This window comes from Hemicordylus capensis, chromosome 9, assembly GCF_027244095.1.
Source record: "Hemicordylus capensis ecotype Gifberg chromosome 9, rHemCap1.1.pri, whole genome shotgun sequence".
NCBI lineage: Eukaryota > Metazoa > Chordata > Lepidosauria > Squamata > Cordylidae > Hemicordylus > Hemicordylus capensis.
The window spans coordinates 11615055-11632628 of NC_069665.1; the positions used below are offsets into that span (position 1 = coordinate 11615055).

At 44.8% G+C, this 17574-nt stretch overlaps 1 long non-coding RNA gene across 1 annotated transcript in view; it reads left to right on the top strand.

The window, feature by feature from the left end:
- Window positions 1-16991, top strand: part of LOC128334505 (uncharacterized) — a 121729-nt gene extending 104738 nt beyond the window's left edge. The window contains exon 4 of the long non-coding RNA XR_008311294.1: window positions 16472-16991. This is a non-coding gene — a long non-coding RNA (uncharacterized LOC128334505). The remainder of the gene's footprint in view (window positions 1-16471) is intronic.
- Window positions 16992-17574: the final 583 nt, after the last annotated feature.

Genomic DNA, 17574 nt, shown 5'->3' on the forward strand with positions numbered 1-17574 from the left:
TGCATCTGTGCAGTGATGTTTCCCCAAGTGATTAGAGGCCTTTTGCAACTATCCTGTTCTTGGCTGAGCCAGGGATCTGGGAAGGACATAGACCGCAGAGAGCTCTGAGTGGGGAAAGGTCCGGACTTTGGTTAGCTCCAGGCAGGAGCTGGGTCTAGCAACATAAGAGGGATGTTGCTCCAGTGTTGGCTTGGAGCAAACTGCCAAAAGAGTCCCCGCCCTCCCGCCCCCGAGGGAAGGCTCTGTTGCACCCAGATAAAATGAAGACACGAGACACCATTACTTTGGGTAAAAGGGGCCACAACCTTATTGACTGATAATTTAGATTCGAAGGGGATTGGTTCTCCATGCTCTACAGTGCAGTCCCTAAAGACTTGCCATCTTGGGCAAGTCTGGCCTATAATGCAAAAGGTAAAAGCTCCTTGGGTCCAGAAAACATCCTGCCTAGAGCTGATGCTGTCCTTCTTAGCCAGCCTAAGGTCAGGTAACTGCCTCCATGTCAACAGCCCCAAGCCATACAACATTTTGAGCTGGTGATGTTTTTGGTGATTAGAAGAGCGCCTGACCAGTGCTCCCTGAACTGTATGCTGTCTAGGGACTGACAAGGACTCTTCTTAACAACAAACATGTGCCTAAGATGTTCATCAATCAGGCCTTTGTGTTGCAGTGCCTGCATCATAACCTAACATTAAGTTTGGGGGGCGGTATAAAAATATTTTAAATAAATAAATAAAGTTGGGGATTTTGCCCCAATATGCATCACTTTATCCTTTCTTACATTGAACTGCATTTGCCATTTCGTCACCCACACAAAGCAGTCTTGTGTGCATTCTGCGTTACATATTCTCAGTGCGTACACCTTCTCCCCGAGGCCTGAAAAATTACACCAAGGTACTTAAAATACTTAACTTGTTCTAAAGAGTGACCATTTAGGGGCAATTCTGGATCGTTGGTCTCTTTGTGAACACCAGTATCTTGGTTGGCTCCATTTATTTCTAAAGATGGTTCATCACAATATCTGGCAAGAGAGCATAAAGCTCTTCTTAATCCTATTGGTGTTTGCAAGAGAGTGACAGTGTCATCTGCATATGGAAATATGGCAAAATGACATACTAATATTATGTCATAAGACACTCATATTAGTGAATGTGTCAGAGGTAAAAGCCTTTACCTAGACCATGTTTGACACAATATGTGGTAAAGATCTTTTATCATATTCCCAGCATACAAGTCTGTTATTGCTGAACGTGCTTGCTAAATGTCGCTGTTTGAACAATTAATATTTAATTTGCTGTAGGCTATTTTGATAAATGTTAATTAAATATCTACAAATTTCTTACAAATTCATGTACTTGTATGAACAAAATAAGACATTTCTTGAATCGGTAATTTTGCAGCTAATTACACGACTATTAGATTAATCTTTAAAATACCCAATAAGTTCTTCTTCAACAATCATTTTATATTTAATTAAAACACAGAATCTAGCTGTAAATCATAAAATGTGCAATTGGAGGAGCAATGCTAAAATGGGCTGAAATGTTTCACTGGGGATAAAAGAGATGACTGGGGTGATTTATTTCAGGAGTAACTGTTTTCAAGACACAAGGGGTTAATACTCTGGAACACAGGAACCTAGGCAGCTGCCATATATTAAGTCAGACTATTGGTTCACCTAACTCAGTATTGTCTACACAGACTGGCAGTAGCTTCTCCAAGGTTCCAGGCAGGAGTCTCTCTCAGTCCTGTCTTGGAGATGCCAGGGAGGAAACATGGAACCTCATATGCTCTTACTAGAGTGGCTGCATCCCCTGAGGGGAATATCTTACAGTGCTCACATGTAGTCTCCCATTCAAATGTAACCAAGGTGGACCCTGCTTAGCTAAGGGGGCCACCACCTAATAAGACATATCTTCCATTTCTCTCCCCCACAACAGTCTTTCCTCTCCCCCTGAAAAGTGAGGAGTTGCTCCTCAAGTTTTCCCTTTGCCTGAATCCCTGCAGAATAGTCCACACCCTTTCCCATCTGAAAACCCATAGTAGGAAAAGTACACTTCATACTCGATAAATTATATAAACGGAAAGTCCTGCAGTCATATTCAGATGCAAGGAATCTGCTTGAGATTGTGTGCATTTTCATTCTTTCCAAATCTCCTTCAGACCTTTATCAGTATGTTTCCCTTCTCAGTGTGAGTATGATTCTCTCGCGCTCTGATTTCCACAAGACCCATTTTGCTACGATGGTACTTGCATCATCAGCAATATAGTTGGAGAACAAGCTTATATGGCTTTGCCTCCTTAGATATCAAGTATACTCTTACAACACTTCATAAGTAAATTATTTTGTGCACTTGCATACACTGCCTCTGGTTTACATACAGCACAGTGAGCCGTGCACCCAAGAGGGATGCAGGCTCACTGGCTGTGAGTCACTCATCACTCTGTTTCTGTGCATAGTGAAGGCACAGGAGGCGTTGTGCCAAAACTCTGGCCACACATGCATGTAACATAAAACTGGAGGTCCCCTCACCTCCAGTTATGCAAACTAGTCATCCAAATGTGGGAAACCATGGTTAAAGATATGATTTAATTGTAAACCGGTTTAATTGTAAGCCGCCCTGAGATATTTTAGAAGGGCGGTATACAAATCAAATCAAATCAATAAATCAATAATTGTACCTTCAGTTTTCACAAGGTTTCCCAAGGTGTCCTGGCCATGCAAATGACCTGTGTGCATGTGCAGCAGCCTCCATAATGGATGCCACACAGGCTCAAAGGGCCAAAATGGCCATCAGGAGACTGGGGAGGCCAGCAGGGGGAGGGGAAGACACTGGAGACCCTCCCCCCATGGCTGCAGCAGCTCCTCCTGGGGCTGCTGAACCCAGCGGCAGAGAGTATGTCTTTTTTCTTACTAATTTAAATGTGGATGGCACCCCCAAATTAGGCACCAAGTTCAAGAGTGCTATGCCCAGTCCAGTTTGAGTCTGGTTTGGCCTCGAACCGAACTGTGCAAAATGGTTTTGTGCTCATCCCTTATGGGCTGTCCTTCATGGATGAAGGAAGCCTGCACAGCCAGCTCCTTCACCTGTCTGTAGTCTCATGGACTGCAGAGAGGATGATCTTTAGTAAGTCCGGATGCAGATTGGAGAGCAAGGCGTGAAACCATGGATTCATTAGACCTGCGATTCCGCATTATGGCCGAAGGTGGCCTCTGCCTCATCGTTAGGAATTGGGCACAGTAATGATGATGGCGAATGTCATTGGCAAGGACCTTTCTGCACCTACATTAGGAGTGGCGACAGAGTGGTGAACGCCACGCAGCCAGTGAACCCACATTCCTCTTGGGTGTGTGTGCCTTGCTGCACTGCATCCAAGTCATTGTTCCTTTTCGCCAGGCACAACCTTGCTTTCCAGGTCCCGCTCCCTATTTCGTCCCTATTTTGCCTCTGTGGAGGCTACCGTTGACTGCTGTTGCTGTGAGTGGCTAGAGCTTTCTTTCCAGATTCCAACTCTTGTCCTCCTCCAGGGTCTCTAGAAGGGGTAGGCAAACACTGCTCTCCAGCTGCTGCTGAACTAGAGCTCCCACCATCTCCAGCCACTATTTATGGTGGCTGGGAATGATGTGAGTTGTAGTTCAAAAACAGCTGGAGAGCCAAGGTTGCTCTCAGGATTGTGAACCATCCACAACTAGGCGTGCAGGGGCCCATGGAACAGATTTATGAGAAAGCATGCATAGGATGGTGCTATAAAGCAGTTTCCAGCTCCTGTTTTGGCTGCAGGATACCCCAGGGGTGAGTAAAATAGTCCCTGTGGGCCAAATCTGACCCCCGGGCCTTATGTTGTGCAGGCCAGCTCTAGAACAAGTGTGCACCTCCCACCATTGTTGGGCTACAACTTCCACAACAGGCCAATAGTCAGGGATGATGGGAAGATGATGATGATGTGTAGTCCAACAGCAGCTGGAGTTGGGGTAGTAGTTGGCTGGATGTACATTGTGTCCAAGGCAGACACAGGCACATGTTTATTTACAGTAATATTATGATGCCCATGTACCATGTGTCATTTCATATGCCGAACCAGGTCATTTTGAAAGGTTGACGCATTGCACGGCAATTCTTTCTTTCTTTTTTTGTATTTCCCCCCTTGTTAGAAAGCCTTTGTGTGAGAAGGTGATTCATAGCAGTTTGACTATGGTCACAGCAGAGGGATGTTCAGTCGGCAAAGGGATCTATAGCTGCTTCGTTACAGTCACAGATGTAGGCTGTTCAGACAGCGGACTGCACTGCCCAGATTTTTTCACGACGATTGGCCCTCAATGCATTTTTAAGAGGCTTTAAAAAGTAGAACTACAAAAAGATTTGTAAAGTAGTAAGCAAACGTTGTCACCTTAAGTGGCACAGTGGGGAAATGCTTGAGTAGCAAGCAGAAGGTTGCTGGTTAGAATCCCCACTGGTACTATATCAGACAGCAGCGATATAGGAAGATGCTGAAAGGCATCATCTCATACTGCACAGAAGGAGGCAATGGTATTCTACCAATGGGTGTTTTTTTTTTGCATTTTATATCCTGCTCTTCCTCCAAGGAGCCCAGAGCGGTGTCCTTAGGTTAGGTACTTAGGTTTCTCCTCACAACAATCCTGTGAAGTAGGTTAGGCTGAGAGAGAAGTGACTGGCCCAGGGTCACCCATCTAGTTTCATGGCTGAATGGTGACTCAGAGGTCCTAGTCCAGCACTCTAGCCATGACACCACACTGGCTCCTTCTACCTCCTTTGGATTCTACCTCCTGTATTCTACCAAAGATAACCACAGGGCTCTGTGGTCGCCAGGAGTCAAAATCAACACGATGGCACACTTTACCTTTACCTAAGCAAAAGTTACAGGTTTGCAAGCACTGGCCAGCAGGTGGTACACGAAGGTCCTCAGCATGTAAACAGAGTGTCAAAATGTGCTAAGGAAAAATCTAAGAAGCTACAAGAGACCATGGAAGGATCTGGGAAGCAAATGGATTGTGCGGGTAAGAAAATACCGTGTAAGCTTTTAAAAGCACGCAGCATAATGCAGTCTGGAAAAGCCCTAGCTTATCTAAAGAACAGACATTTTCCTGGCTGTTAAACAGGAAATGTTTTTGTAGATGAATACAGCATTCAGTAAATGAATACAACATGCAGGCAACAAGGTCTTCAGCAAGGCGCAATGAGGAACAGACACAAACAGTGAGAATAATTGGGAGCTTTTCCTCTATATTTTTCATTTTTTGAAGAACGATACAAAAGAAAACAAACTTCAAACAACGAGAGACAGACTTTTGCTCAGAAACAAATATAACACTTTAATGTTTTGGGTTATTACTTTGTTTCCCCTCTCTCTAATTCCTTAACATTTAGAACATTTGTAAATACCATTATAAAATAATCACTTTCAACTTTTAAGGGTCTTGTGTATGCAAGGTTTTTGGTATCCATATAGCTTGAAAAGGTTAACCCACACTTCAAATGGAGGCCACCTCCAGCCTTAGAAGCAAGATGCCTCTAAATAACAGTTGTAGGGAAGCAACAGCAGGAGAGAGGGCATGCCCTCACCTCTTGCCTGTGGGCTTCTCAGAGGCACCCTGTGGGCCACTGTGGGAAACAGGATGCTGGACTGGATAGGCTTTATTATTTATTTATTTATTTAAAATATTTATACCCCGCCCCAGGTGGGAATCTCTCTCAGCCCTATCTTGGAGATGCCAGGAAGGGAACCTGGAACCTTCTGCATAAGAGCCTGCAGGTGCTCTTCCCAGAGCGGCTCCATCACTTAAGGGGAAGTTCTTACAGTACTCATACTTGTGGTCTTCCATTCAAATGCAACCAGGGTGGATCCTGCTTTGCAAAGAGGACAATTCATGCTTGCTACTATCAGATCAGTTGTCCTCTCTTGCCAACCAAAGGAATCAGGGATCTTCATGGAGCATCAACCCCCACCCTAAGCCTCACAGCCTTTGGCAATGTCCCAGGAGGTTAGAGAAAGACCCCAACCAGCCCTTCCCAAGCTGTTAAGCATCTAGGGATTGACCTGCTCACATCAAACACTAATACATTATGCATTCCCCAGATCCTGCGCTGTACTTGCATTTGTGATCAGAAAATGAGCCCAACTACATCTACAAATATTTACATATCACTTTTTCAAAGGTTCTCAAAGAGATTTATGTGGGGAAAAAGTAATAAATAAGATTGTTCCCTGTCCCTACAGGGCTCGCAGTCTAAAAAGAAACACAAGGTAGACAGCAACAGCAACCACTGGAGGGATGCTGCGTTGGGGATGGATAGGGCCAGTTGCTCTCCCCTTGCTTAATAAAAGAGAATCAGTACTTCAAAAGTGCCTCATTGCTCAGTTAGCAGAGGTAACTATGGAGATCAACATAGGGTAGGCAAAAAAGATTCCCACCACCTGCCAATCTGATGGAGAGCAAATAGCCCAAACCCACACTATGCTTCTGGGTGGGGCAAAAGAAGTTGCCTCTAAAATGCTGACTGAGAATCAAACTTCACCCACTTGGGTTGCCTGGCCAGCCACAAGTTTGAGAACCTTTGCTCTACGGGGCTCCTGGGGTAAAATGGCAGCCACTAACAGCCAGGAGGAGTGCCACCCTGCCAACAGCAATGTTATTCTCCCTTATTTATGTATTTAATTTATTTATTTGATTGATTGATTTCTATACCACCCTTCTTTGGTTATTTTAGAAACATAAAACAAGCTGATGGGAATAGGCCAGCACAACAGAGAGAATCTATCTATCTATCTATCTATCTATCTATCTATCTATCTATCTATTAGGGGTGTGCAATTCGGATTTTTGGTGTTTCGGTTTGTACCCGAACCAAAACACCCCTGTTCTGTGCCCGAATTTTGCCCACCCAAATCACCCCTGATTCAGTTCGGAGCCAAATTAATCCAAATCCAAATCCAAATCGATTCAGATTAGAAAAATGGGTCCTGGGGCCAAAAGAGTGATTTGGGGTGGTAGTGCCCAATGGGTGGAGGCTACCACCCAAATTTCAGGGGGATTGGGCAAAGGGCTGATTTTTGGGGAATTTTTGAAATTTTAGTGTCTTTGGGGCAGATCGGGGGCAGAAAGTGGGATCTGGGCCAGAAGAGTGGGGTGGGGTGGTAGTGCCTAATGGGTGGAGGCTACCACCCCAATTGCAGAGTGATTGGTCAGAGGGCTGATTTTTGGTAAATAGATAAATAGTCTATCTATCTATTTGATCTTTATACTGACCTTTCAAAAGTGGCTCAAGGTGGTTTGCATTAAAACCAAAACTTCTAACATCAATTAACAGTTAACTGGAAACTATAAAAACAACATAAAACCATTAACAATTAAAACATTTAAAACAGTTTTTAAAACCCTGGAAATCCTAGCCAAACATTTACAGTTTAAAAACCCCGGAAGGCCAGGCCTAACAGATAGGTTTTAAGGGCTCTCCAGAAGGCCAGTAATGAACTCAGATAATAGATTTCTGCCAGAAGTACATTCCACAGCCCAGGAGCAGCTACAGAGAAGGCCTGCCTCTGAGTCGCCACCAAACATACCAGTGGTAACTGGAGAGGGACCTCCTCAGATGACCTTAACATGCGATGGGGATCACGCAGAAAAGGCACTCTCTAAGGTAACCTGGGCCTCAGCTGTTCAGGGCTTTAAAAGTAATAACCAGCACTGTATTTTGCCTGGAAACATATTGGCAGCCAGTGTAACTGTTTCAGAACAGGCATGATATGGTCTCCACGGGTTACTCCAGAGACCAATCTGGCTGCCACATTTTGAACTAACTGAAGTTTCTGAACTATATACAAAGGCAGCCCCACGTAGAGCACATTGCAATCGTTAAGCCTGGAGGTTACCAGCTGATGCACCACTGTTTTGAGGTCATCCTCTTGAAGGAATGTATCACCTTCACAACATAATATGGAGAGAAAAAATCTCCCCTCTTAAGTTGCTATTTGCTAAGAGATGTGTAGAGTACTGGGGAGGTATCGGAATCCTGAAGAATTCGAGTGGGCACGTGATACACGCACATTGGTTTTTTAAAAGGCATCCTCAAATCTTTCTGAAAGGCAAAACAGAAATAAAACCAGGCAGTGATTTTCTAGACATAAGTACCAGAAAGCAGGGACTGCTCATTGTAAACAAGGATAAATGGTGCATATGTAAGACAACCTACAACATGTGCCATCTTAATCAGTTCTGCTTTTCAGAATGGTATCTGGTCATCATTTTCACATCTGCAGCGACACTAAGCGTATTTCATTTATTCAGCTCTTGCTGTTCATTCATTATATACAAGACTCCTCCATGTGAAGAACCTTGGGTATGAAGGTGTGATTTGTTTTACTGTATATTTCCACAGAAAACCTCTTTTTAGTATATATATGTTTTTTTTCTTTCTTTTTTTAAAAGAAAGGCAAAACATATAAGACATGCTACACAGTGATACAAGTGCAGAACTCTTCTGCCCTCACCGAGAGGGGTGGTGGAGCTGTGGCAGAGGCTTTTTCTACAGTGCAGTGCGTGGAGGAGGATGGGGAAGCAATTATCACTTCTGTCCATTCAAAAGCCTTTTTCATTTCCACAAATTTGCCCCTGAGGGCTGTGCTGCTTCTGCTCAGCTGCAGAACAAGACTTCGCTGCAGCTACTCTCCAGCCTCTTTGCGAGGGCAGAAAATAAGCTCCACCCTCATGTTTGCAGTTTTAAAAAGTAGTGGAGAAATAAGTCTGCATGAACTGATGGGGATCTAGGAATCCCTATATTAAAGGTCTTTAACTAATGAATAGTTCTTCTGAATTAGTATTAACAAAAGCCTCATTAAAAAACCACAACCCTGTAGCCCTTTACAGCAGTGCAAAGGGGCAGGAAATCCCGCCCCTGCCGCATCAGTCACCCTATTGTTCTGCCACTCAGAAGAGCCCTACCCATAATGATGGACAATTCCATGACTGCTTGTCCGAAGTAGGAAGAGCCCTGAATGTGATGGCAAACAATCCTGTGATTGCAAGGCTGGGTTGACCATCACGGTCAGGGCACTTCCCTCTTCAGAAAAACCACACTCGCACCACTGTACACGACTGCAGTCGTGCAATTTTATAACACCTGAATCAGGAGAATGTTCAAGAGTGACCGTATTTAATTAAGAAATAGATATGATCTGGTTGGTTCTTAAATGTCTGAAAGTTCCGATGAGCTCTTTGCAGTCAGAAGTACATTCTGACTGCACATGTAATAAACATGTAATAAACAGCAGTTCCAACCTTCCTGAATCTCAATTCATTCCACGTATTCCACTGAAAGGGATGAAAATGGATAAATGTGCAGCTGTCAGTGATGTTTGCCTCTCACTACATACGGATCTACAGTTTCATTTAGCCTGAACTTTTAGAAATAATATGATCATAATGAAAGAAAGGAAATAATAGGCTCAGGAACTTCTTAAGAGTATTTTTGAAAATGAGATCTGAATAAAACTGCTCTAGTGTTGCAAGAGGTGGTGGAGCTGGGTCATAAGTTTTTGCTTTGCTTCTTTGATTGCTGATATTGTCTCAGCTGTTCAGCAAGACAAAGGGGCTATTCAGATGTGCAGGCAAAACCAGGCTAGGAATGTCCAGCCTGGTTTTGCTGGTGCATGGGAAATGCCAGGAGCCATACAGCTCCCAGCGGCAGCATGGCAGCAAACCCTGTTGGGTGCCCCAGCTGTTAGCCAAGGTTTAGGGCACGCTTGAGATTAGGGATGTGCATGGAACCAGCTGGCCCGGTTCAGTTTGAGACCAGACTGGCCTTGAACCCAACCAGGCCAGTTCAGTCTGTCACCCCCTCAAACCACCCCCCAGTTCAATTTGGGGGGTTCACGATCTTTAAATTCTTAAGGTTTTTTTTAACCTTTTACTCCCCTCGGGGGAGGGTCCTGGAGGCAGTGGGGGGTGTCTGAGGAGGTTTCCCCTCCCCCCACTGGCCTTTTAAATCACCTCCTTGTCCGGTTCGGGTGTTCTTCGGCTAGTTTTCAGCCTTCACCCAGCGGCCCAGCGGCCATGTTGGGGGCTGGGCACCTGCACACATGGCCTCTGCATGGCCTGGGCCACACACTAAAATGTCATCCTGAAAGTAAGTGATTCGATTTGAAGTCCCTCAAAAGTGCATGCTTCATTCTTTGAAATACCAAAGTTCCTGAGGCTAATCCAAAGGGCAGTCTTTTGAATGGAAAAAGATCCTCTGGGCTAATGAAGGCTGTGTATTTGCGAGAAATAACAAGCAGAGGAATCTGATGAATGGCTGGAGACAAGTCCAAAGTTGTGAACCCAGACATCTCTTTCAGAGTAAGCAGCATTTCACTGATATTAGGTCATGGAGGACAATCCACTACCATATTGGAGTTCACATCTCTGAAATCTACGTACATTCAAAGTGCACCATTTGATTTCTGCACAAGAACTGTGGCGGGGGACTGTATTTTGGTACCTACACTTCTTCTTTCCTTCTGCATGCAAGACAGTGTGCTCCTCCGAACTCCTCACACACACCCTTCCCTTGGCCTCTGCCACAGTTATCAGAAACAAGATGCACCCTAGGAAGGAGAGAAAGAGTAGTCGTTCCTGGCTGTCCTGTTTTACCATTCCATCCCAAGCCCCCTTAGCACTTAGGATGGTGACGAATTTTCAAATCAGCCTTAGGCAACGTTTTATCCTGGCAGTACAGAGAAGTGGTGGTAAGGGAATGCCAATCCCCACCACTATGCCAGCGTGATGAGGTGGGGGGAAGGGGTTGTGCCCCCATCACATGAGGCAGGCACGGGTGCCATCTTGCCTCCCCCTCCATGTGACAAGGGTCAACCAATGATGGAAGGAGGCGGGCCAAGTGGGTCCCGGAGGCCTCCATTCCAGGCAGTTGGGGAAAGCCTCATGGTAAGAGGAACTCAGGATCTTGACCAAATTAGTACCCGGCCCTTTGCCCTGGTGTGGGACGTCCCTCCCTAGGAGGTGGTCCCACATGGGAGGAGTACCCACACTCTGGTTAGTTAGGTACCTCGTTGCAAGTCTTTTTCTGTTGTACATTAATAAAATGGCGCTATTTTATTCCAACTAAGCGTGTCCTGGGGGTGCAACAAACCCTCCCTAGGTCCTCAGCAAAGGAAGACCCAAAACATCCTTCTGTGGCCTTTTATGGGAGCCACTTAGCCTGCACTGGCCTAATCCGGTGGGATGATGGGATATTGCTGCTGCAGGTGATGTTCCACAGAGCAGGTGAAGCCATCTTTTACTGGTACATTCCCTCTCTCCCACCCCACTGAAACTAGCCACCGTGCATGAGGCTGCTAGTCTCATCCCCATCAAGCCTTGTACCATGCTTATAATATGGAGGCTTGGGCAAATATATTCCGGGGAGGAGAGCTGGTCTTGTGGTAGCAAGCATGAATGGTCCCCTTTGCTAAACAGGGTCTGCTCTGGTTTGCATTTGAATGGGAGGCTATATTTGTGCATACTGTAAGATATTCCCCTTAAGGGGTGGGGCTGATCTGGAAAGAGCACCTGCATGCAGAAGGTTCCAAGTTCCCTCTCTGGCATCTCCAGGTAGGGCTGAGAAAGACTCCTGCCTGCAACCTTGGAGAAGCTGCTGCCAGTCTGTGTAGACAATACTGAGCTAGATGGACCAAGGCTCGCTAGAAGGTAGCTTCCTGTGTTTCTACCCACAGTTTGTGGGTGGAGGGGAGGACCAATGTTCCTAGATCAGGGGTTCTCAAACTAGGGTCCACAGATGTTGTCAGACTACAACTCCCATCAGCCACAATGGCCTTGATGGAAGATGTAGTCCAAGGACAACTCTCCTAGATGGATTGGAAGAGGTATCCTGGCTTAATATAAGATAGCTTCATCTGTTCATATATGTAATTTTTGCCTTGGGAATAGAAGAAATTGATGTTCATTGAATCTTTAATTAATGCCCAGGTTAAAAAGTGTAACACTATTCTGCGCAGACAGTCTCTTGATCAATGCGAAGAAGAGTTAAATATATTTACAAAGGTGCTGAGAGCTTCTGAATATTTGAAAAGTACAATTAGAACTCATTCCCCATTTAAATATTTAAGATGTAGCAATTTTGCTCTAAGTGTGGGTGAACAAAGGCGGTCGAAGGGATTTAAGAAAAAGTTGAGGAGACAAAGCCAGCCTGTATTTGAGTTATTCGAGCCTCCCCCTCCAAGCCCAGCCCTAAATGAAATGTTTAATTCTCTTTAAATGTGTGACACCATCCATCACCATTTTAGTCAGACACATAATAATGTATAATCTCAGCTTGCTGTCCACTTGCAAAAATGGGAATAGACTCAGTGAAATAAGCAATTTCCCCACAGAAAATTGGAAATTCTGCCAACCAATTTCAGGTGACTTGCCATCAATCAGCGTTAGATGTTCCCAAGCTGTTACTGAAGGGTATTGCTATAAGTGTAGGGCTTCACCTGCTGACTAATGGCACATAACAAACACATTCAAGAACTATAGAAATCCTAAGAATCTGTAATTGTCAGTTAACTTTCAGCAAAGACCTTCTCAGGGATTTGGAATAAAATAAGATCCCCCACTCCCTGTCTCTCATCTATCAGCCATACGCCTTGCTCTTACTATAACATGCTCGGGGAGAAACAAAAATTGTTCCAAGTCTCTGTATCATCGTGCCATACCATTAAAGTCTGTGAAGACACAAAGCAAAGCAGGCCTTTTATTATCCAGAGGCTTAACGTGTGACTATGCGTGTCTTAGTTGTAGCTTGGATCTTTGTATGTGGGCAATTATTCCGAATCCAGGCTCCAGCAAGTTCCAGTTTCCTGTCAAACCTTTAAATATTATGATTAATACTGGGAGTGCATGTTTCTAGGGTAATCTTTTTTTTTTAATTTAACTGCAACTGTATGTAAAATTCATTAACTCTCCTGACTGCTCAGGTATCCACGTACAGCCAGACTGTCTGTGAATTTACTTTAGAGATGGAAAAATATTTGGCAGATAAGAAATCTTGACTGAGCTGAACTAGCATCAACCAGTGAAATTATGATGGATTTGTGATAGGAAACTTGCAGGGCAGGGAAATAGGTTTGTCAAAGATGAAATCCACGAGGATGTGAAGCTAAGGCTGGAAAGTACACAATCTGAATTCCCTAGATGAGCATAAAGTGGGGCGGGGGAGGAATGCATAGGAATAAAAGATTGAAAGCTCAGAAGATTTAGTCCTGCAATCAGACCTGTTTTGACAGATCTGTACACAGTGCTGGCACAACTCACCGAACGTAACTTCAGATCTCGTGGGCTGGGTGGCAAATAATCTGAAGGACAAAGTTGGATGTGATAGAAGGGGATGCAGGAACAGATATCCTGTGGGTTTTTCCTCCACAAGTAAACACAACTGTGACATGTGTGTGCCTGAATCAGATCTGGACTCTGGTGCCGGAGGAAGAGGAGGTGTTTTTAAGCTTTTCCTTCCCCCTCCACATTTGATCTTTGCCCCAAAACTGGTTTTGCCCCTGATGGGTCAAAAAGATGAAATTAGCCCTGAGCCATTTTAAAAGGGCGGTATACAAATCAAATCAATCAAACAAACAAATAAATAAACTAATAATAAAGAGAATATATGGGCTCCCCTTTTCCTTGGGGTGGCCACATGAAACATGCTGACAAAAATCATGTGATGAAAATGTAGTCAATTGTAGCCCAATTCATATATTATATTCAATAGATGCAGAATCTGCGTGCAAGGGACGCACATCCAGAACTGAACATGGATGCCTTTATTCACATGTGATTCCATTATTCAGGTACAGCAGTGCATTTCCCATCCATACCCTACATTTGATGGGGCAGTTAGGCTCATTTTTTAAAATGAACACAGGTACAGTCATTCAGAGCAGTTCTATTGAGATACTGATATTCTCATGTGCACCGTAACCCAGGCTAGGGAAGTCCAGCCTGGGTTAGGCTGCGTGTGAGAAGTGCTGGGATTGGGCCCCATCCCGGCAGGGCAGGACTTAAGGATGGCTTAAGGTTAAGCCCTTAACTCAGGCTCCAGGATTGTGAGTTCACTGGAGTTATGTTCAGCCCCAGTGGACATAGAGACTTACACCTAGAGTGCACATCTCCTGCGGGCATCCCCCAATACATTGAATGTTGCACAATGCATTGTGGGATATCCGGAGGCCGGGACGCAGACTGGATCATCAGGGAGTGTGGGTCCACACTCCCAGCAACAGACCAGTGTTTGTCTGGGGGGAAGGTGAGTTCAACCAGCCTTCCCCACCCCCTTCTACGTGCCCACCACCCAGCCTGCCCAACACCTGCCTGGGGGTGGTGGTGTGAATGACCTCACTATTTTATACATGCATATCGGTGTCTGTACAAATGTACATGTTTTTGTGTGAATGACTTTAAATGACTGTATTCATTTTTAAGAGTGAACCTGGGTACAGCTACCTCTGATGCAGGCTACCAAAAGGAACATATGAGCATAGGAACATAGGAAGCTGCCATATACTGAGTCAGACCATAGATCCATCTAGCTCAGTATTGTCTTCACAGACTGGCAGCAGCTTCTCCAAGGTTGCAGGCAGGAGTCTCTCTCAGCCCTATCTTGGAGATGCTGCCAGGGAGGGAACTTGGAACCTAGATGTTCTTCCCAGAGCAGCTCCATCCCCTGAGGGGAATATCTTACAGTGCCCGCACATCAAGTCTCCCATTCATATGCAACCAGGGTGGACCCTGCTTAGCTAAGGGGACAAATTGTGCTTGCTACCACAAGACCAACTCTTCTCTTACTCGCCATGATTGAATATAATGTGTGAATAATAGATCCGTACCTAAATACATTGCACACAGGTTGTACATGTGTTGAATATGACTTGTGAATGAGACTACAAAATGTTTAATATAATGTCTGAATCAGACTCGGCGACTAGATAGTTCACATTTGATTAGCTTCTGCCATTACATTTCTGCTGACAGATTCTGTCCTGTGTTGAAATCCTGCTTTTAATTGGTTTTGAAATTATGATCCCCCCTTTTCTAATTATATTTTATTGTTATGGCCAGTGACAGCAACAAATAAACTGAACAACTGGTACATTATAAAGGTGGGAAGGATGACAAAGGGAGAGTGGGTGGGTGGGTGGTTGGGGCCTCATCTCTCGGAAAAGAGATGAGGCACTGAGCGGGACAATTAATGGCGGATGGTTTGTTGAGGGTGCTTTAATCTTGTTGCTCTTTAAATTTTCTGTGTAATTTAAATACTGGAGATACTGTATGGTCCTGTTATGGCTGTCAAATGAGTCCATGACCTTCTGTTTAATTTCCTTCATCATTAATAGCTAGCCATTTTTCTTTAATGGGTGTTGATAACTAGAAGACACTAAGGCTGTTCTCATGAACAACCCAACCTTTTACACTGGTCTGAAGGCAGAGTTAAGGGCGCAAGTGTGCCCTTAACCCCAGCACAAGAATCGGCCGTGGTGCCCGCCTGAGCACACACAGAATTGGGCAGCAAGAGGGTTGAGGATATTGGAAGACTTCATCCGCCGGCTCCCTGCTCTGCTGCTTACAGTAGCATCGCTCATGTGCCACAACAAGAGGCAGAGTAAACTGGGGAGGGCAATCATTGTGTGGGGAGAGAGGCACATGACCTCTCTGGGGTGGCCCCCCGCATGCCCTCCCCAGAGTGGTCATGTGCACAACCTCACTTGCTTACTTAAATGAGCGTTGATGGCTTTTGATTGTTGGTGACTGCTAGCGACAGGAAACACTCCATCTGCTCAGGTTAGGATGGAGAGAAATAGTGTAGTAGCCGGAATGAAATCAGGAATCAAGATAGGAGACTGAATCTTTGGAAGTGGGTGGAAAAAAGCAGCCTGGACTAGGGGTGATCAAAAAGCTTTTGAGGGTACTGATGGTGATTTTAAAAAACAGCATATCTAAATCTGTGTTTTGTAATCATGCAGATATTACAAGAACACTGTACATCTCCAGTCCATGTTCCTCACAAGGAAACTTGTCCCATGAAAGAACATTGTAGTACCTGGAGAAGCTGCAAGCACAAAACACGATATGGTGGTGGTGGTGGGGGGGTATTTTTAATTTTCATGCTGAAATCTATTTTGAGCCTTCAAGATTGCATGGAATACAAACACACAGGCACACACGCACGCGCACACTGTGCTTCAGTTTTGGCCAAAGCTCGGAATATATTTCAGTGGAGTAGCAGACCCATCAGATCTTCATGAGTTTACTTAAGAGAGAAAAAGAGGCATTTATGGGAATTCTGTTCTGGTTTATAACCCCCATGGATAATCCAGATTCATTGTTGCAAAGCTATCCAAATATGGTTTGTTTCATGTTTACCACTGATAATTTTATAATATGTTTTGCTCATTTAGGGCTAATTTCATCTTTCAATTTCCTTCTAAGAACAGAAGATCCCTGCTAGAGAAGTCCATCCAGCCATCATCATTCTCCCCACAGTGGACAACCACCTCTGGATATTCTACAAGCAGGGGATGAGGGCAAAAATCCTCCCCTGCTATTGTCTGCTCGAGCAACTGGAATTCAGAAGCATACGGCCCCTGAAGGCTCTGCATATTTATCCTGGCTAATAGCCATTGATAGACTCATCCTCGATGAATGTATCTAATTCCCTTCTACAGACCAATAAGTCACCACTATAGGGCCATTCACACAATTAGCAAAAATTGAGCTAGGAGAGCCTAGCCCGATTTTTGTTATACGTGAAAACCACCGGGCTCAGCTACAAGCCCAGTGGTTCCAGAGCGGGTAACCCGCTCGGGAACTCCTGATTAAAAAAACAGGTTTGCGGAGCGAGCACTCTGCAAACGTGGTTTTTAGAATCATTCTTAGCTGCAGTTTGGCTTCGAGTTGTGCCTACTTATGAGTAGGCCCCCGGCTGGGAGGCTTAAAAGCAGCTTGCGCAGGGCATACTGGGGCTTGCGGGGGCTGCGCGCCCCCCGAGCTCCCCAGCCCCCGCCGGCTCCATCTCGGAGCCAGCAATCGTGTGGGTGGCCAATCCGGCCACCCAGGGCTCCCTCCCCACTCACCCAAAGAAACTGGGTCTCACGGATCGTGAGACCCGGCTCTATATCTTTTGTCAGTGATTTCTATACATTCATTATGGCTGAGTTCACACAGTCACAAGGATCTTGGTTAAAATGTTAATCAGGATTAGTGAGTCCAGTAGAGCTGATTGTGGGGACCCAGAAACCCATCAAACCACTCCAGTTAACCAGCATCTAAGCAGGATAGACAACCAGAATTTAACCAGCATAACCAGGAGTGAAAAAGCCCTTCCTTTTGTCATGTCCTGAATTTACTGCCAATCCATTTAATTGGATGACTCGAGAGTCTAATGGGGAAAGGAGGAAAAAATTCTCTCCACACCATGCATAATTTTATAAATTATCATCGTGTAACCCCACTCCCCTTCATTTTTCTTCCTGGATTCTTCCATTTCATAAATAATGGTACAGGGATTAATTGTTCTTTTTCCGTCTTTCTTT